General features: G+C 36.0%; 26 non-coding genes across 26 annotated transcripts; all 26 read right to left on the bottom strand.

Moving 5' to 3' along the window:
* Positions 1 to 803: 803 nt before the first annotated feature.
* On the bottom strand, positions 804 to 876 carry TRNAK-UUU (transfer RNA lysine (anticodon UUU)). Its single transcript has one exon. It is a non-coding gene; the product is annotated as a tRNA-Lys (tRNA).
* Positions 877 to 1,335: 459 nt separating this feature from the next.
* Positions 1,336 to 1,426, bottom strand: TRNAR-UCU (transfer RNA arginine (anticodon UCU)). The gene is given in 2 exon segments: positions 1,336 to 1,371; positions 1,390 to 1,426. It is a non-coding gene; the product is annotated as a tRNA-Arg (tRNA).
* Positions 1,427 to 2,299: 873 nt separating this feature from the next.
* On the bottom strand, positions 2,300 to 2,390 carry TRNAR-UCU (transfer RNA arginine (anticodon UCU)). The gene is given in 2 exon segments: positions 2,300 to 2,335; positions 2,354 to 2,390. It is a non-coding gene; the product is annotated as a tRNA-Arg (tRNA).
* Positions 2,391 to 2,731: 341 nt separating this feature from the next.
* Positions 2,732 to 2,804, bottom strand: TRNAK-UUU (transfer RNA lysine (anticodon UUU)). The gene has a single exon. It is a non-coding gene; the product is annotated as a tRNA-Lys (tRNA).
* An 864-nt stretch (positions 2,805 to 3,668) lies between these two features.
* On the bottom strand, positions 3,669 to 3,741 carry TRNAK-UUU (transfer RNA lysine (anticodon UUU)). Its single transcript has one exon. It is a non-coding gene; the product is annotated as a tRNA-Lys (tRNA).
* A 459-nt stretch (positions 3,742 to 4,200) lies between these two features.
* Positions 4,201 to 4,291, bottom strand: TRNAR-UCU (transfer RNA arginine (anticodon UCU)). The gene is given in 2 exon segments: positions 4,201 to 4,236; positions 4,255 to 4,291. It is a non-coding gene; the product is annotated as a tRNA-Arg (tRNA).
* Positions 4,292 to 5,164: 873 nt separating this feature from the next.
* TRNAR-UCU (transfer RNA arginine (anticodon UCU)) lies at positions 5,165 to 5,255 on the bottom strand. The gene is given in 2 exon segments: positions 5,165 to 5,200; positions 5,219 to 5,255. It is a non-coding gene; the product is annotated as a tRNA-Arg (tRNA).
* A 341-nt stretch (positions 5,256 to 5,596) lies between these two features.
* Positions 5,597 to 5,669, bottom strand: TRNAK-UUU (transfer RNA lysine (anticodon UUU)). The gene has a single exon. It is a non-coding gene; the product is annotated as a tRNA-Lys (tRNA).
* An 864-nt stretch (positions 5,670 to 6,533) lies between these two features.
* TRNAK-UUU (transfer RNA lysine (anticodon UUU)) lies at positions 6,534 to 6,606 on the bottom strand. The gene has a single exon. It is a non-coding gene; the product is annotated as a tRNA-Lys (tRNA).
* A 459-nt stretch (positions 6,607 to 7,065) lies between these two features.
* TRNAR-UCU (transfer RNA arginine (anticodon UCU)) lies at positions 7,066 to 7,156 on the bottom strand. The gene is given in 2 exon segments: positions 7,066 to 7,101; positions 7,120 to 7,156. It is a non-coding gene; the product is annotated as a tRNA-Arg (tRNA).
* An 873-nt stretch (positions 7,157 to 8,029) lies between these two features.
* TRNAR-UCU (transfer RNA arginine (anticodon UCU)) lies at positions 8,030 to 8,120 on the bottom strand. The gene is given in 2 exon segments: positions 8,030 to 8,065; positions 8,084 to 8,120. It is a non-coding gene; the product is annotated as a tRNA-Arg (tRNA).
* A 341-nt stretch (positions 8,121 to 8,461) lies between these two features.
* TRNAK-UUU (transfer RNA lysine (anticodon UUU)) lies at positions 8,462 to 8,534 on the bottom strand. The gene has a single exon. It is a non-coding gene; the product is annotated as a tRNA-Lys (tRNA).
* An 864-nt stretch (positions 8,535 to 9,398) lies between these two features.
* Positions 9,399 to 9,471, bottom strand: TRNAK-UUU (transfer RNA lysine (anticodon UUU)). The gene has a single exon. It is a non-coding gene; the product is annotated as a tRNA-Lys (tRNA).
* A 459-nt stretch (positions 9,472 to 9,930) lies between these two features.
* On the bottom strand, positions 9,931 to 10,021 carry TRNAR-UCU (transfer RNA arginine (anticodon UCU)). The gene is given in 2 exon segments: positions 9,931 to 9,966; positions 9,985 to 10,021. It is a non-coding gene; the product is annotated as a tRNA-Arg (tRNA).
* Positions 10,022 to 10,894: 873 nt separating this feature from the next.
* On the bottom strand, positions 10,895 to 10,985 carry TRNAR-UCU (transfer RNA arginine (anticodon UCU)). The gene is given in 2 exon segments: positions 10,895 to 10,930; positions 10,949 to 10,985. It is a non-coding gene; the product is annotated as a tRNA-Arg (tRNA).
* A 341-nt stretch (positions 10,986 to 11,326) lies between these two features.
* Positions 11,327 to 11,399, bottom strand: TRNAK-UUU (transfer RNA lysine (anticodon UUU)). Its single transcript has one exon. It is a non-coding gene; the product is annotated as a tRNA-Lys (tRNA).
* Positions 11,400 to 12,263: 864 nt separating this feature from the next.
* Positions 12,264 to 12,336, bottom strand: TRNAK-UUU (transfer RNA lysine (anticodon UUU)). Its single transcript has one exon. It is a non-coding gene; the product is annotated as a tRNA-Lys (tRNA).
* Positions 12,337 to 12,795: 459 nt separating this feature from the next.
* On the bottom strand, positions 12,796 to 12,886 carry TRNAR-UCU (transfer RNA arginine (anticodon UCU)). Its single transcript is given in 2 exon segments — positions 12,796 to 12,831; positions 12,850 to 12,886. It is a non-coding gene; the product is annotated as a tRNA-Arg (tRNA).
* An 873-nt stretch (positions 12,887 to 13,759) lies between these two features.
* TRNAR-UCU (transfer RNA arginine (anticodon UCU)) lies at positions 13,760 to 13,850 on the bottom strand. The gene is given in 2 exon segments: positions 13,760 to 13,795; positions 13,814 to 13,850. It is a non-coding gene; the product is annotated as a tRNA-Arg (tRNA).
* Positions 13,851 to 14,191: 341 nt separating this feature from the next.
* TRNAK-UUU (transfer RNA lysine (anticodon UUU)) lies at positions 14,192 to 14,264 on the bottom strand. The gene has a single exon. It is a non-coding gene; the product is annotated as a tRNA-Lys (tRNA).
* An 864-nt stretch (positions 14,265 to 15,128) lies between these two features.
* TRNAK-UUU (transfer RNA lysine (anticodon UUU)) lies at positions 15,129 to 15,201 on the bottom strand. Its single transcript has one exon. It is a non-coding gene; the product is annotated as a tRNA-Lys (tRNA).
* Positions 15,202 to 15,660: 459 nt separating this feature from the next.
* TRNAR-UCU (transfer RNA arginine (anticodon UCU)) lies at positions 15,661 to 15,751 on the bottom strand. Its single transcript is given in 2 exon segments — positions 15,661 to 15,696; positions 15,715 to 15,751. It is a non-coding gene; the product is annotated as a tRNA-Arg (tRNA).
* Positions 15,752 to 16,092: 341 nt separating this feature from the next.
* Positions 16,093 to 16,165, bottom strand: TRNAK-UUU (transfer RNA lysine (anticodon UUU)). Its single transcript has one exon. It is a non-coding gene; the product is annotated as a tRNA-Lys (tRNA).
* An 864-nt stretch (positions 16,166 to 17,029) lies between these two features.
* TRNAK-UUU (transfer RNA lysine (anticodon UUU)) lies at positions 17,030 to 17,102 on the bottom strand. The gene has a single exon. It is a non-coding gene; the product is annotated as a tRNA-Lys (tRNA).
* A 459-nt stretch (positions 17,103 to 17,561) lies between these two features.
* Positions 17,562 to 17,652, bottom strand: TRNAR-UCU (transfer RNA arginine (anticodon UCU)). The gene is given in 2 exon segments: positions 17,562 to 17,597; positions 17,616 to 17,652. It is a non-coding gene; the product is annotated as a tRNA-Arg (tRNA).
* Positions 17,653 to 17,993: 341 nt separating this feature from the next.
* On the bottom strand, positions 17,994 to 18,066 carry TRNAK-UUU (transfer RNA lysine (anticodon UUU)). The gene has a single exon. It is a non-coding gene; the product is annotated as a tRNA-Lys (tRNA).
* Positions 18,067 to 18,657: the final 591 nt, after the last annotated feature.

Below are 18,657 nucleotides of genomic sequence, written 5' to 3'. Positions count from 1 at the left end.
TAATTCTTAATATGGTTACATATATTAGCAATCAAATATGTAGAGTTTAATAATTAATTGATATTTCAAGCATTTGAAATTTCAGCAGCACACGTAATCTATTTTAAATCCTGAAATTCGTTCTATCTCATTTTCGGCTGACTTAGAAATCATGTCTCTAAATTGACATTGTGAAATTAGTAAAAGGCCAAATACTATTACTAGGTACTAAATTACATGTCCAGCAGTATAACTGGAAATTTACTCTTGGGCATAGATTATGCAACATTTTCAAAGCAAACAGTGTCTGTTTAAATAGACTTTCTTTCACTGCCGTTTTGGTAAATGTCTCTGGTTATGCAGAAGCAGGCATTGTTTGTTACTGTTTCAATTAGTTATAAGATAAAGGAGGGATAAAACTGACCCAGCTAGTATTCCAACCCAAAGACTTTGAATGCTTTCTCTACATTCGCCTAGAACCCCAAGCCGCTATCCATTGCACCAGAGATCCAACCTGATTCAACAAGGTGAACAGAAATTCTCAAATAAAAAGATGAGCTATCAGCGGTTGACCAACTTTATAAAGTGATTTGGAAACTATAAGCAGGGTTCCATTTTGAACATTGAATTGGGGAAAAGATAATCAACATCTCAAACGACATGATACCGTTGCGGTAAGTCTTCTTAACTCTTGTCAAATGGTACACGACCGATGGGTATTTAATGGCTCCATTAAGAGTAACTTGCAATTACTCTAATGGGACTACTCGTTCATTGGATCCTGAAAAGAGAATGTCATTAGAGTACATTTTCTTTAAACAAACCGCCTGAACAGGGACTTGAACCCTGGACCCTCAGATTAAAAGTCTGATGCTCTACCGACTGAGCTATCCAGGCTCTGATACAGCAAACCTCAAAATCACCTAATCAAAATTTGGCAGTGTCCCAACTAACGCTATGTTTCTTAAGATGGTTACCTGAAGAAGGTACCAAATACACTAGAATATAATAATGAATTGATATTTCAAGCATTTGAAATTTCTTCAGTAAATGTAACCTTATTTTTAGTCCTGAAGTTGCTACTATCTCATTTTTTTGCTGACGTCAAATTCATATGTGTTTATTGACATGGTAAAATTAAGGAAGGGCCCAAAATCTTACTTCCGAGTAAATTATATTTTCATCAGTACAGCTGACAATTTCCTCTTCTGCATAGATTACCCAAATTGAACGGTGTCTCTTTAAAATAGACTTCCTTTTACTGACCTTTTTTAGCAAATGATTTTGGTGAAGCAGAAGCATGCATGCATCGCTTATAACTTCTTTAAATAGTTATGAAATACACAGGGATAAAACTGACTCTGGTGGGATTCGAACCCACAGCCTTTGAATACCTTCTTGACATTCACCTAGAAGTCCATTGCGCTATCCATTGCGCCACAGAGCCAATCTGCTTGAGTGAGGTGCACAGATATTCAGAAATGAAATAATGAGCTTTGAGCTGTTGATCAACTTTATAAAGTTCATTGGATACTATAACCATGGCTATATTTTGAATATTGAATTGGGTAAAAGTTATTCACCGTGTCAAACTACATGATACAGTTGGTAAGTCTGCATACAACTTAAGTTTAGTGTATCATCATCTGATATATGAGACAGATGGGTTTTTCACTTCTCCATGAAAGACATTTTTTTTTAATTTTGGTAATGGAATATCTTATTCATCATGCAGTGGAACACAAAAAGAATGTACAATCAGAATACTTTTTCTTTAAAGTAGCCTACCGCCTGAACGGGGACTTGAACCCTGGACCCTCAGATTAAAAGTCTGATGCTCTACCGACTGAGCTATCCAGGCTCTGATACAGCAAACCTCAAAATCACCTAATCAAAATTTGGCAGCGTCCCAACTAACGCTATGTTTCTTAAGATGGTTACCTGAAGAAGGTACCAAATACACTAGAATATAATAATGAATTGATATTTCAAGCATTTGAAATTTCTTCAGTAAATGTAACCTTATTTTTAGTCCTGAAGTTGCTACTATCTCATTTTTTTGCTGACGTCAAATTCATATGTGTTTATTGACATGGTAAAATTAAGGAAGGGCCCAAAATCTTACTTCCGAGTAAATTATATTTTCATCAGTACAGCTGACAATTTCCTCTTCTGCATAGATTACCCAAATTGAACGGTGTCTCTTTAAAATAGACTTCCTTTTACTGACCTTTTTTAGCAAATGATTTTGGTGAAGCAGAAGCATGCATGCATCGCTTATAACTTCTTTAAATAGTTATGAAATAAACAGGGATAAAACTGACTCTGGTGGGATTCGAACCCACAGCCTTTGAATACCTTCTTGACATTCACCTAGAAGTCCAATGCGCTATCCATTGCGCCACAGAGCCAATCTGCTTGAGTGAGGTGCACAGATATTCAGAAATGAAATAATGAGCTTTGAGCTGTTGATCAACTTTATAAAGTTCATTGGATACTATAACCATGGCTATATTTTGAATATTGAATTGGGTAAAAGTTATTCACCGTGTCAAACTACATGATACAGTTGGTAAGTCTGCATAAAACTTAAGTTTAGTGTATCGTCATCTGATATATGAGACAGATGGGTTTTTCACTTCTCCATGAAAGACGTTTTTTTTTAATTTTGGTAATGGAATATCTTATTCATCATGCAGTGGAACACAAAAAGAATGTACAATCAGAATACTTTTTCTTTAAAGTAGCCGACCGCCTGAACAGGGACTTGAACCCTGGACCCTCAGATTAAAAGTCTGATGCTCTACCGACTGAGCTATCCAGGCTCTGCAACACTGCAACTAAAAATCAGCTAAAAATGATGTGGACGCACACCAACCTACACTTTAATTCTTAATATGGTTACATATATTAGCAATCAAATATGTAGAGTTTAATAATTAATTGATATTTCAAGCATTTGAAATTTCAGCAGCACACGTAATCTATTTTAAATCCTGAAATTCGTTCTATCTCATTTTCGGCTGACTTAGAAATCATGTCTCTAAATTGACATTGTGAAATTAGTAAAAGGCCAAATACTATTACTAGGTACTAAATTACATGTCCAGCAGTATAACTGGAAATTTACTCTTGGGCATAGATTATGCAACATTTTCAAAGCAAACAGTGTCTGTTTAAATAGACTTTCTTTCACTGCCGTTTTGGTAAATGTCTCTGGTTATGCAGAAGCAGGCATTGTTTGTTACTGTTTCAATTAGTTATAAGATAAAGGAGGGATAAAACTGACCCAGCTAGTATTCCAACCCAAAGACTTTGAATGCTTTCTCTACATTCGCCTAGAACCCCAAGCCGCTATCCATTGCACCAGAGATCCAACCTGATTCAACAAGGTGAACAGAAATTCTCAAATAAAAAGATGAGCTATCAGCGGTTGACCAACTTTATAAAGTGATTTGGAAACTATAAGCAGGGTTCCATTTTGAACATTGAATTGGGGAAAAGATAATCAACATCTCAAACGACATGATACCGTTGCGGTAAGTCTTCTTAACTCTTGTCAAATGGTACACGACCGATGGGTATTTAATGGCTCCATTAAGAGTAACTTGCAATTACTCTAATGGGACTACTCGTTCATTGGATCCTGAAAAGAGAATGTCATTAGAGTACATTTTCTTTAAACAAACCGCCTGAACAGGGACTTGAACCCTGGACCCTCAGATTAAAAGTCTGATGCTCTACCGACTGAGCTATCCAGGCTCTGATACAGCAAACCTCAAAATCACCTAATCAAAATTTGGCAGTGTCCCAACTAACGCTATGTTTCTTAAGATGGTTACCTGAAGAAGGTACCAAATACACTAGAATATAATAATGAATTGATATTTCAAGCATTTGAAATTTCTTCAGTAAATGTAACCTTATTTTTAGTCCTGAAGTTGCTACTATCTCATTTTTTTGCTGACGTCAAATTCATATGTGTTTATTGACATGGTAAAATTAAGGAAGGGCCCAAAATCTTACTTCCGAGTAAATTATATTTTCATCAGTACAGCTGACAATTTCCTCTTCTGCATAGATTACCCAAATTGAACGGTGTCTCTTTAAAATAGACTTCCTTTTACTGACCTTTTTTAGCAAATGATTTTGGTGAAGCAGAAGCATGCATGCATCGCTTATAACTTCTTTAAATAGTTATGAAATACACAGGGATAAAACTGACTCTGGTGGGATTCGAACCCACAGCCTTTGAATACCTTCTTGACATTCACCTAGAAGTCCATTGCGCTATCCATTGCGCCACAGAGCCAATCTGCTTGAGTGAGGTGCACAGATATTCAGAAATGAAATAATGAGCTTTGAGCTGTTGATCAACTTTATAAAGTTCATTGGATACTATAACCATGGCTATATTTTGAATATTGAATTGGGTAAAAGTTATTCACCGTGTCAAACTACATGATACAGTTGGTAAGTCTGCATACAACTTAAGTTTAGTGTATCATCATCTGATATATGAGACAGATGGGTTTTTCACTTCTCCATGAAAGACATTTTTTTTTAATTTTGGTAATGGAATATCTTATTCATCATGCAGTGGAACACAAAAAGAATGTACAATCAGAATACTTTTTCTTTAAAGTAGCCTACCGCCTGAACGGGGACTTGAACCCTGGACCCTCAGATTAAAAGTCTGATGCTCTACCGACTGAGCTATCCAGGCTCTGATACAGCAAACCTCAAAATCACCTAATCAAAATTTGGCAGCGTCCCAACTAACGCTATGTTTCTTAAGATGGTTACCTGAAGAAGGTACCAAATACACTAGAATATAATAATGAATTGATATTTCAAGCATTTGAAATTTCTTCAGTAAATGTAACCTTATTTTTAGTCCTGAAGTTGCTACTATCTCATTTTTTTGCTGACGTCAAATTCATATGTGTTTATTGACATGGTAAAATTAAGGAAGGGCCCAAAATCTTACTTCCGAGTAAATTATATTTTCATCAGTACAGCTGACAATTTCCTCTTCTGCATAGATTACCCAAATTGAACGGTGTCTCTTTAAAATAGACTTCCTTTTACTGACCTTTTTTAGCAAATGATTTTGGTGAAGCAGAAGCATGCATGCATCGCTTATAACTTCTTTAAATAGTTATGAAATAAACAGGGATAAAACTGACTCTGGTGGGATTCGAACCCACAGCCTTTGAATACCTTCTTGACATTCACCTAGAAGTCCAATGCGCTATCCATTGCGCCACAGAGCCAATCTGCTTGAGTGAGGTGCACAGATATTCAGAAATGAAATAATGAGCTTTGAGCTGTTGATCAACTTTATAAAGTTCATTGGATACTATAACCATGGCTATATTTTGAATATTGAATTGGGTAAAAGTTATTCACCGTGTCAAACTACATGATACAGTTGGTAAGTCTGCATAAAACTTAAGTTTAGTGTATCGTCATCTGATATATGAGACAGATGGGTTTTTCACTTCTCCATGAAAGACGTTTTTTTTTAATTTTGGTAATGGAATATCTTATTCATCATGCAGTGGAACACAAAAAGAATGTACAATCAGAATACTTTTTCTTTAAAGTAGCCGACCGCCTGAACAGGGACTTGAACCCTGGACCCTCAGATTAAAAGTCTGATGCTCTACCGACTGAGCTATCCAGGCTCTGCAACACTGCAACTAAAAATCAGCTAAAAATGATGTGGACGCACACCAACCTACACTTTAATTCTTAATATGGTTACATATATTAGCAATCAAATATGTAGAGTTTAATAATTAATTGATATTTCAAGCATTTGAAATTTCAGCAGCACACGTAATCTATTTTAAATCCTGAAATTCGTTCTATCTCATTTTCGGCTGACTTAGAAATCATGTCTCTAAATTGACATTGTGAAATTAGTAAAAGGCCAAATACTATTACTAGGTACTAAATTACATGTCCAGCAGTATAACTGGAAATTTACTCTTGGGCATAGATTATGCAACATTTTCAAAGCAAACAGTGTCTGTTTAAATAGACTTTCTTTCACTGCCGTTTTGGTAAATGTCTCTGGTTATGCAGAAGCAGGCATTGTTTGTTACTGTTTCAATTAGTTATAAGATAAAGGAGGGATAAAACTGACCCAGCTAGTATTCCAACCCAAAGACTTTGAATGCTTTCTCTACATTCGCCTAGAACCCCAAGCCGCTATCCATTGCACCAGAGATCCAACCTGATTCAACAAGGTGAACAGAAATTCTCAAATAAAAAGATGAGCTATCAGCGGTTGACCAACTTTATAAAGTGATTTGGAAACTATAAGCAGGGTTCCATTTTGAACATTGAATTGGGGAAAAGATAATCAACATCTCAAACGACATGATACCGTTGCGGTAAGTCTTCTTAACTCTTGTCAAATGGTACACGACCGATGGGTATTTAATGGCTCCATTAAGAGTAACTTGCAATTACTCTAATGGGACTACTCGTTCATTGGATCCTGAAAAGAGAATGTCATTAGAGTACATTTTCTTTAAACAAACCGCCTGAACAGGGACTTGAACCCTGGACCCTCAGATTAAAAGTCTGATGCTCTACCGACTGAGCTATCCAGGCTCTGATACAGCAAACCTCAAAATCACCTAATCAAAATTTGGCAGTGTCCCAACTAACGCTATGTTTCTTAAGATGGTTACCTGAAGAAGGTACCAAATACACTAGAATATAATAATGAATTGATATTTCAAGCATTTGAAATTTCTTCAGTAAATGTAACCTTATTTTTAGTCCTGAAGTTGCTACTATCTCATTTTTTTGCTGACGTCAAATTCATATGTGTTTATTGACATGGTAAAATTAAGGAAGGGCCCAAAATCTTACTTCCGAGTAAATTATATTTTCATCAGTACAGCTGACAATTTCCTCTTCTGCATAGATTACCCAAATTGAACGGTGTCTCTTTAAAATAGACTTCCTTTTACTGACCTTTTTTAGCAAATGATTTTGGTGAAGCAGAAGCATGCATGCATCGCTTATAACTTCTTTAAATAGTTATGAAATACACAGGGATAAAACTGACTCTGGTGGGATTCGAACCCACAGCCTTTGAATACCTTCTTGACATTCACCTAGAAGTCCATTGCGCTATCCATTGCGCCACAGAGCCAATCTGCTTGAGTGAGGTGCACAGATATTCAGAAATGAAATAATGAGCTTTGAGCTGTTGATCAACTTTATAAAGTTCATTGGATACTATAACCATGGCTATATTTTGAATATTGAATTGGGTAAAAGTTATTCACCGTGTCAAACTACATGATACAGTTGGTAAGTCTGCATACAACTTAAGTTTAGTGTATCATCATCTGATATATGAGACAGATGGGTTTTTCACTTCTCCATGAAAGACATTTTTTTTTAATTTTGGTAATGGAATATCTTATTCATCATGCAGTGGAACACAAAAAGAATGTACAATCAGAATACTTTTTCTTTAAAGTAGCCTACCGCCTGAACGGGGACTTGAACCCTGGACCCTCAGATTAAAAGTCTGATGCTCTACCGACTGAGCTATCCAGGCTCTGATACAGCAAACCTCAAAATCACCTAATCAAAATTTGGCAGCGTCCCAACTAACGCTATGTTTCTTAAGATGGTTACCTGAAGAAGGTACCAAATACACTAGAATATAATAATGAATTGATATTTCAAGCATTTGAAATTTCTTCAGTAAATGTAACCTTATTTTTAGTCCTGAAGTTGCTACTATCTCATTTTTTTGCTGACGTCAAATTCATATGTGTTTATTGACATGGTAAAATTAAGGAAGGGCCCAAAATCTTACTTCCGAGTAAATTATATTTTCATCAGTACAGCTGACAATTTCCTCTTCTGCATAGATTACCCAAATTGAACGGTGTCTCTTTAAAATAGACTTCCTTTTACTGACCTTTTTTAGCAAATGATTTTGGTGAAGCAGAAGCATGCATGCATCGCTTATAACTTCTTTAAATAGTTATGAAATAAACAGGGATAAAACTGACTCTGGTGGGATTCGAACCCACAGCCTTTGAATACCTTCTTGACATTCACCTAGAAGTCCAATGCGCTATCCATTGCGCCACAGAGCCAATCTGCTTGAGTGAGGTGCACAGATATTCAGAAATGAAATAATGAGCTTTGAGCTGTTGATCAACTTTATAAAGTTCATTGGATACTATAACCATGGCTATATTTTGAATATTGAATTGGGTAAAAGTTATTCACCGTGTCAAACTACATGATACAGTTGGTAAGTCTGCATAAAACTTAAGTTTAGTGTATCGTCATCTGATATATGAGACAGATGGGTTTTTCACTTCTCCATGAAAGACGTTTTTTTTTAATTTTGGTAATGGAATATCTTATTCATCATGCAGTGGAACACAAAAAGAATGTACAATCAGAATACTTTTTCTTTAAAGTAGCCGACCGCCTGAACAGGGACTTGAACCCTGGACCCTCAGATTAAAAGTCTGATGCTCTACCGACTGAGCTATCCAGGCTCTGCAACACTGCAACTAAAAATCAGCTAAAAATGATGTGGACGCACACCAACCTACACTTTAATTCTTAATATGGTTACATATATTAGCAATCAAATATGTAGAGTTTAATAATTAATTGATATTTCAAGCATTTGAAATTTCAGCAGCACACGTAATCTATTTTAAATCCTGAAATTCGTTCTATCTCATTTTCGGCTGACTTAGAAATCATGTCTCTAAATTGACATTGTGAAATTAGTAAAAGGCCAAATACTATTACTAGGTACTAAATTACATGTCCAGCAGTATAACTGGAAATTTACTCTTGGGCATAGATTATGCAACATTTTCAAAGCAAACAGTGTCTGTTTAAATAGACTTTCTTTCACTGCCGTTTTGGTAAATGTCTCTGGTTATGCAGAAGCAGGCATTGTTTGTTACTGTTTCAATTAGTTATAAGATAAAGGAGGGATAAAACTGACCCAGCTAGTATTCCAACCCAAAGACTTTGAATGCTTTCTCTACATTCGCCTAGAACCCCAAGCCGCTATCCATTGCACCAGAGATCCAACCTGATTCAACAAGGTGAACAGAAATTCTCAAATAAAAAGATGAGCTATCAGCGGTTGACCAACTTTATAAAGTGATTTGGAAACTATAAGCAGGGTTCCATTTTGAACATTGAATTGGGGAAAAGATAATCAACATCTCAAACGACATGATACCGTTGCGGTAAGTCTTCTTAACTCTTGTCAAATGGTACACGACCGATGGGTATTTAATGGCTCCATTAAGAGTAACTTGCAATTACTCTAATGGGACTACTCGTTCATTGGATCCTGAAAAGAGAATGTCATTAGAGTACATTTTCTTTAAACAAACCGCCTGAACAGGGACTTGAACCCTGGACCCTCAGATTAAAAGTCTGATGCTCTACCGACTGAGCTATCCAGGCTCTGATACAGCAAACCTCAAAATCACCTAATCAAAATTTGGCAGTGTCCCAACTAACGCTATGTTTCTTAAGATGGTTACCTGAAGAAGGTACCAAATACACTAGAATATAATAATGAATTGATATTTCAAGCATTTGAAATTTCTTCAGTAAATGTAACCTTATTTTTAGTCCTGAAGTTGCTACTATCTCATTTTTTTGCTGACGTCAAATTCATATGTGTTTATTGACATGGTAAAATTAAGGAAGGGCCCAAAATCTTACTTCCGAGTAAATTATATTTTCATCAGTACAGCTGACAATTTCCTCTTCTGCATAGATTACCCAAATTGAACGGTGTCTCTTTAAAATAGACTTCCTTTTACTGACCTTTTTTAGCAAATGATTTTGGTGAAGCAGAAGCATGCATGCATCGCTTATAACTTCTTTAAATAGTTATGAAATACACAGGGATAAAACTGACTCTGGTGGGATTCGAACCCACAGCCTTTGAATACCTTCTTGACATTCACCTAGAAGTCCATTGCGCTATCCATTGCGCCACAGAGCCAATCTGCTTGAGTGAGGTGCACAGATATTCAGAAATGAAATAATGAGCTTTGAGCTGTTGATCAACTTTATAAAGTTCATTGGATACTATAACCATGGCTATATTTTGAATATTGAATTGGGTAAAAGTTATTCACCGTGTCAAACTACATGATACAGTTGGTAAGTCTGCATACAACTTAAGTTTAGTGTATCATCATCTGATATATGAGACAGATGGGTTTTTCACTTCTCCATGAAAGACATTTTTTTTTAATTTTGGTAATGGAATATCTTATTCATCATGCAGTGGAACACAAAAAGAATGTACAATCAGAATACTTTTTCTTTAAAGTAGCCTACCGCCTGAACGGGGACTTGAACCCTGGACCCTCAGATTAAAAGTCTGATGCTCTACCGACTGAGCTATCCAGGCTCTGATACAGCAAACCTCAAAATCACCTAATCAAAATTTGGCAGCGTCCCAACTAACGCTATGTTTCTTAAGATGGTTACCTGAAGAAGGTACCAAATACACTAGAATATAATAATGAATTGATATTTCAAGCATTTGAAATTTCTTCAGTAAATGTAACCTTATTTTTAGTCCTGAAGTTGCTACTATCTCATTTTTTTGCTGACGTCAAATTCATATGTGTTTATTGACATGGTAAAATTAAGGAAGGGCCCAAAATCTTACTTCCGAGTAAATTATATTTTCATCAGTACAGCTGACAATTTCCTCTTCTGCATAGATTACCCAAATTGAACGGTGTCTCTTTAAAATAGACTTCCTTTTACTGACCTTTTTTAGCAAATGATTTTGGTGAAGCAGAAGCATGCATGCATCGCTTATAACTTCTTTAAATAGTTATGAAATAAACAGGGATAAAACTGACTCTGGTGGGATTCGAACCCACAGCCTTTGAATACCTTCTTGACATTCACCTAGAAGTCCAATGCGCTATCCATTGCGCCACAGAGCCAATCTGCTTGAGTGAGGTGCACAGATATTCAGAAATGAAATAATGAGCTTTGAGCTGTTGATCAACTTTATAAAGTTCATTGGATACTATAACCATGGCTATATTTTGAATATTGAATTGGGTAAAAGTTATTCACCGTGTCAAACTACATGATACAGTTGGTAAGTCTGCATAAAACTTAAGTTTAGTGTATCGTCATCTGATATATGAGACAGATGGGTTTTTCACTTCTCCATGAAAGACGTTTTTTTTTAATTTTGGTAATGGAATATCTTATTCATCATGCAGTGGAACACAAAAAGAATGTACAATCAGAATACTTTTTCTTTAAAGTAGCCGACCGCCTGAACAGGGACTTGAACCCTGGACCCTCAGATTAAAAGTCTGATGCTCTACCGACTGAGCTATCCAGGCTCTGCAACACTGCAACTAAAAATCAGCTAAAAATGATGTGGACGCACACCAACCTACACTTTAATTCTTAATATGGTTACATATATTAGCAATCAAATATGTAGAGTTTAATAATTAATTGATATTTCAAGCATTTGAAATTTCAGCAGCACACGTAATCTATTTTAAATCCTGAAATTCGTTCTATCTCATTTTCGGCTGACTTAGAAATCATGTCTCTAAATTGACATTGTGAAATTAGTAAAAGGCCAAATACTATTACTAGGTACTAAATTACATGTCCAGCAGTATAACTGGAAATTTACTCTTGGGCATAGATTATGCAACATTTTCAAAGCAAACAGTGTCTGTTTAAATAGACTTTCTTTCACTGCCGTTTTGGTAAATGTCTCTGGTTATGCAGAAGCAGGCATTGTTTGTTACTGTTTCAATTAGTTATAAGATAAAGGAGGGATAAAACTGACCCAGCTAGTATTCCAACCCAAAGACTTTGAATGCTTTCTCTACATTCGCCTAGAACCCCAAGCCGCTATCCATTGCACCAGAGATCCAACCTGATTCAACAAGGTGAACAGAAATTCTCAAATAAAAAGATGAGCTATCAGCGGTTGACCAACTTTATAAAGTGATTTGGAAACTATAAGCAGGGTTCCATTTTGAACATTGAATTGGGGAAAAGATAATCAACATCTCAAACGACATGATACCGTTGCGGTAAGTCTTCTTAACTCTTGTCAAATGGTACACGACCGATGGGTATTTAATGGCTCCATTAAGAGTAACTTGCAATTACTCTAATGGGACTACTCGTTCATTGGATCCTGAAAAGAGCATGTCATTAGAGTACATTTTCTTTAAACAAACCGCCTGAACAGGGACTTGAACCCTGGACCCTCAGATTAAAAGTCTGATGCTCTACCGACTGAGCTATCCAGGCTCTGATACAGCAAACCTCAAAATCACCTAATCAAAATTTGGCAGTGTCCCAACTAACGCTATGTTTCTTAAGATGGTTACCTGAAGAAGGTACCAAATACACTAGAATATAATAATGAATTGATATTTCAAGCATTTGAAATTTCTTCAGTAAATGTAACCTTATTTTTAGTCCTGAAGTTGCTACTATCTCATTTTTTTGCTGACGTCAAATTCATATGTGTTTATTGACATGGTAAAATTAAGGAAGGGCCCAAAATCTTACTTCCGAGTAAATTATATTTTCATCAGTACAGCTGACAATTTCCTCTTCTGCATAGATTACCCAAATTGAACGGTGTCTCTTTAAAATAGACTTCCTTTTACTGACCTTTTTTAGCAAATGATTTTGGTGAAGCAGAAGCATGCATGCATCGCTTATAACTTCTTTAAATAGTTATGAAATAAACAGGGATAAAACTGACTCTGGTGGGATTCGAACCCACAGCCTTTGAATACCTTCTTGACATTCACCTAGAAGTCCAATGCGCTATCCATTGCGCCACAGAGCCAATCTGCTTGAGTGAGGTGCACAGATATTCAGAAATGAAATAATGAGCTTTGAGCTGTTGATCAACTTTATAAAGTTCATTGGATACTATAACCATGGCTATATTTTGAATATTGAATTGGGTAAAAGTTATTCACCGTGTCAAACTACATGATACAGTTGGTAAGTCTGCATACAACTTAAGTTTAGTGTATCATCATCTGATATATGAGACAGATGGGTTTTTCACTTCTCCATGAAAGACATTTTTTTTTAATTTTGGTAATGGAATATCTTATTCATCATGCAGTGGAACACAAAAAGAATGTACAATCAGAATACTTTTTCTTTGAAGTAGCCTACCGCCTGAACGGGGACTTGAACCCTGGACCCTCAGATTAAAAGTCTGATGCTCTACCGACTGAGCTATCCAGGCTCTGATACAGCAAACCTCAAAATCACCTAATCAAAATTTGGCAGCGTCCCAACTAACGCTATGTTTCTTAAGATGGTTACCTGAAGAAGGTACCAAATACACTAGAATATAATAATGAATTGATATTTCAAGCATTTGAAATTTCTTCAGTAAATGTAACCTTATTTTTAGTCCTGAAGTTGCTACTATCTCATTTTTTTGCTGACGTCAAATTCATATGTGTTTATTGACATGGTAAAATTAAGGAAGGGCCCAAAATCTTACTTCCGAGTAAATTATATTTTCATCAGTACAGCTGACAATTTCCTCTTCTGCATAGATTACCCAAATTGAACAGTGTCTCTTTAAAATAGACTTCCTTTTACTGACCTTTTTTAGCAAATGATTTTGGTGAAGCAGAAGCATGCATGCATCGCTTATAACTTCTTTAAATAGTTATGAAATAAACAGGGATAAAACTGACTCTGGTGGGATTCGAACCCACAGCCTTTGAATACCTTCTTGACATTCACCTAGAAGTCCAATGCGCTATCCATTGCGCCACAGAGCCAATCTGCTTGAGTGAGGTGCACGGATATTCAGAAATGAAATAATGAGCTTTGAGCTGTTGATCAACTTTATAAAGTTCATTGGATACTATAACCATGGCTATATTTTGAATATTGAATTGGGTAAAAGTTATTCACCGTGTCAAACTACATGATACAGTTGGTAAGTCTGCATAAAACTTAAGTTTAGTGTATCGTCATCTGATATATGAGACAGATGGGTTTTTCACTTCTCCATGAAAGACGTTTTTTTTTAATTTTGGTAATGGAATATCTTATTCATCATGCAGTGGAACACAAAAAGAATGTACAATCAGAATTCTTTTTCTTTAAAGTAGCCGACCGCCTGAACAGGGACTTGAACCCTGGACCCTCAGATTAAAAGTCTGATGCTCTACCGACTGAGCTATCCAGGCTCTGCAACACTGCAACTAAAAATCAGCTAAAAATGATGTGGACGCACACCAACCTACACTTTAATTCTTAATATGGTTACATATATTAGCAATCAAATATGTAGAGTTTAATAATTAATTGATATTTCAAGCATTTGAAATTTCAGCAGCACACGTAATCTATTTTAAATCCTGAAATTCGTTCTATCTCATTTTCGGCTGACTTAGAAATCATGTCTCTAAATTGACATTGTGAAATTAGTAAAAGGCCAAATACTATTACTAGGTACTAAATTACATGTCCAGCAGTATAACTGGAAATTTACTCTTGGGCATAGATTATGCAACATTTTCAAAGCAAACAGTGTCTGTTTAAATAGACTTTCTTTCACTGCCGTTTTGGTAAATGTCTCTGGTTATGCAGAAGCAGGCATTGTTTGTTACTGTTTCAATTAGTTATAAGATAAAGGAGGGATAAAACTGACCCAGCTAGTATTCCAACCCAAAGACTTTGAATGCTTTCTCTACATTCGCCTAGAACCCCAAGCCGCTATCCATTGCACCAGAGATCCAACCTGATTCAACAAGGTGAACAGAAATTCTCAAATAAAAAGATGAGCTATCAGCGGTTGACCAACTTTATAAAGTGATTTGGAAACTATAAGCAGGGTTCCATTTTGAACATTGAATTGGGGAAAAGATAATCAACATCTCAAACGACATGATACCGTTGCGGTAAGTCTTCTTAACTCTTGTCAAATGGTACACGACCGATGGGTATTTAATGGCTCCATTAAGAGTAACTTGCAATTACTCTAATGGGACTACTCGTTCATTGGATCCTGAAAAGAGCATGTCATTAGAGTACATTTTCTTTAAACAAACCGCCTGAACAGGGACTTGAACCCTGGACCCTCAGATTAAAAGTCTGATGCTCTACCGACTGAGCTATCCAGGCTCTGATACAGCAAACCTCAAAATCACCTAATCAAAATTTGGCAGTGTCCCAACTAACGCTATGTTTCTTAAGATGGTTACCTGAAGAAGGTACCAAATACACTAGAATATAATAATGAATTGATATTTCAAGCATTTGAAATTTCTTCAGTAAATGTAACCTTATTTTTAGTCCTGAAGTTGCTACTATCTCATTTTTTTGCTGACGTCAAATTCATATGTGTTTATTGACATGGTAAAATTAAGGAAGGGCCCAAAATCTTACTTCCGAGTAAATTATATTTTCATCAGTACAGCTGACAATTTCCTCTTCTGCATAGATTACCCAAATTGAACGGTGTCTCTTTAAAATAGACTTCCTTTTACTGACCTTTTTTAGCAAATGATTTTGGTGAAGCAGAAGCATGCATGCATCGCTTATAACTTCTTTAAATAGTTATGAAATACACAGGGATAAAACTGACTCTGGTGGGATTCGAACCCACAGCCTTTGAATACCTTCTTGACATTCACCTAGAAGTCCAATGCGCTATCCATTGCGCCACAGAGCCAATCTGCTTGAGTGAGGTGCACAGATATTCAGAAATGAAATAATGAGCTTTGAGCTGTTGATCAACTTTATAAAGTTCATTGGATACTATAACCATGGCTATATTTTGAATATTGAATTGGGTAAAAGTTATTCACCGTGTCAAACTACATGATACAGTTGGTAAGTCTGCATACAACTTAAGTTTAGTGTATCATCATCTGATATATGAGACAGATGGGTTTTTCACTTCTCCATGAAAGACGTTTTTTTTTAATTTTGGTAATGGAATATCTTATTCATCATGCAGTGGAACACAAAAAGAATGTACAATCAGAATACTTTTTCTTTAAAGTAGCCGACCGCCTGAACAGGGACTTGAACCCTGGACCCTCAGATTAAAAGTCTGATGCTCTACCGACTGAGCTATCCAGGCTCTGCAACACTGCAACTAAAAATCAGCTAAAAATGATGTGGACGCACACCAACCTACACTTTAATTCTTAATATGGTTACATATATTAGCAATCAAATATGTAGAGTTTAATAATTAATTGATATTTCAAGCATTTGAAATTTCAGCAGCACACGTAATCTATTTTAAATCCTGAAATTCGTTCTATCTCATTTTCGGCTGACTTAGAAATCATGTCTCTAAATTGACATTGTGAAATTAGTAAAAGGCCAAATACTATTACTAGGTACTAAATTACATGTCCAGCAGTATAACTGGAAATTTACTCTTGGGCATAGATTATGCAACATTTTCAAAGCAAACAGTGTCTGTTTAAATAGACTTTCTTTCACTGCCGTTTTGGTAAATGTCTCTGGTTATGCAGAAGCAGGCATTGTTTGTTACTGTTTCAATTAGTTATAAGATAAAGGAGGGATAAAACTGACCCAGCTAGTATTCCAACCCAAAGACTTTGAATGCTTTCTCTACATTCGCCTAGAACCCCAAGCCGCTATCCATTGCACCAGAGATCCAACCTGATTCAACAAGGTGAACAGAAATTCTCAAATAAAAAGATGAGCTATCAGCGGTTGACCAACTTTATAAAGTGATTTGGAAACTATAAGCAGGGTTCCATTTTGAACATTGAATTGGGGAAAAGATAATCAACATCTCAAACGACATGATACCGTTGCGGTAAGTCTTCTTAACTCTTGTCAAATGGTACACGACCGATGGGTATTTAATGGCTCCATTAAGAGTAACTTGCAATTACTCTAATGGGACTACTCGTTCATTGGATCCTGAAAAGAGCATGTCATTAGAGTACATTTTCTTTAAACAAACCGCCTGAACAGGGACTTGAACCCTGGACCCTCAGATTAAAAGTCTGATGCTCTACCGACTGAGCTATCCAGGCTCTGATACAGCAAACCTCAAAATCACCTAATCAAAATTTGGCAGTGTCCCAACTAACGCTATGTTTCTTAAGATGGTTACCTGAAGAAGGTACCAAATACACTAGAATATAATAATGAATTGATATTTCAAGCATTTGAAATTTCTTCAGTAAATGTAACCTTATTTTTAGTCCTGAAGTTGCTACTATCTCATTTTTTTGCTGACGTCAAATTCATATGTGTTTATTGACATGGTAAAATTAAGGAAGGGCCCAAAATCTTACTTCCGAGTAAATTATATTTTCATCAGTACAGCTGACAATTTCCTCTTCTGCATAGATTACCCAAATTGAACGGTGTCTCTTTAAAATAGACTTCCTTTTACTGACCTTTTTTAGCAAATGATTTTGGTGAAGCAGAAGCATGCATGCATCGCTTATAACTTCTTTAAATAGTTATGAAATACACAGGGATAAAACTGACTCTGGTGGGATTCGAACCCACAGCCTTTGAATACCTTCTTGACATTCACCTAGAAGTCCAATGCGCTATCCATTGCGCCACAGAGCCAATCTGCTTGAGTGAGGTGCACAGATATTCAGAAATGAAATAATGAGCTTTGAGCTGTTGATCAACTTTATAAAGTTCATTGGATACTATAACCATGGCTATATTTTGAATATTGAATTGGGTAAAAGTTATTCACCGTGTCAAACTACATGATACAGTTGGTAAGTCTGCATACAACTTAAGTTTAGTGTATCATCATCTGATATATGAGACAGATGGGTTTTTCACTTATCCATGAAAGACGTTTTTTTTTAATTTTGGTAATGGAATATCTTATTCATCATGCAGTGGAACACAAAAAGAATGTACAATCAGAATACTTTTTCTTTAAAGTAGCCGACCGCCTGAACAGGGACTTGAACCCTGGACCCTCAGATTAAAAGTCTGATGCTCTACCGACTGAGCTATCCAGGCTCTGCAACACTGCAACTAAAAATCAGCTAAAAATGATGTGGACGCACACCAACCTACACTTTAATTCTTAATATGGTTACATATATTAGCAATCAAATATGTAGAGTTTAATAATTAAATGATATTTCAAGCATTTGAAATTTCAGCAGCACACGTAATCTATTTTAAATCCTGAAATTCGTTCTATCTCATTTTCGGCTGACTTAGAAATCATGTCTCTAAATTGACATTGTGAAATTAGTAAAAGGCCAAATACTATTACTAGGTACTAAATTACATGTCCAGCAGTATAACTGGAAATTTACTCTTGGGCATAGATTATGCAACATTTTCAAAGCAAACAGTGTCTGTTTAAATAGACTTTCTTTCACTGCCGTTTTGGTAAATGTCTCTGGTTATGCAGAAGCAGGCATTGTTTGTTACTGTTTCAATTAGTTATAAGATAAAGGAGGGATAAAACTGACCCAGCTAGTATTCCAACCCAAAGACTTTGAATGCTTTCTCTACATTCGCCTAGAACCCCAAGCCGCTATCCATTGCACCAGAGATCCAACCTGATTCAACAAGGTGAACAGAAATTCTCAAATAAAA

The sequence above is a fragment of the Triturus cristatus genome, chromosome 4_1 (genome assembly GCF_964204655.1).
Source record: "Triturus cristatus chromosome 4_1, aTriCri1.1, whole genome shotgun sequence".
NCBI lineage: Eukaryota > Metazoa > Chordata > Amphibia > Caudata > Salamandridae > Triturus > Triturus cristatus.
The sequence above is the reverse complement of the archived record's forward strand: the minus strand, read 5'-3'. Positions and strand labels throughout refer to the sequence as shown.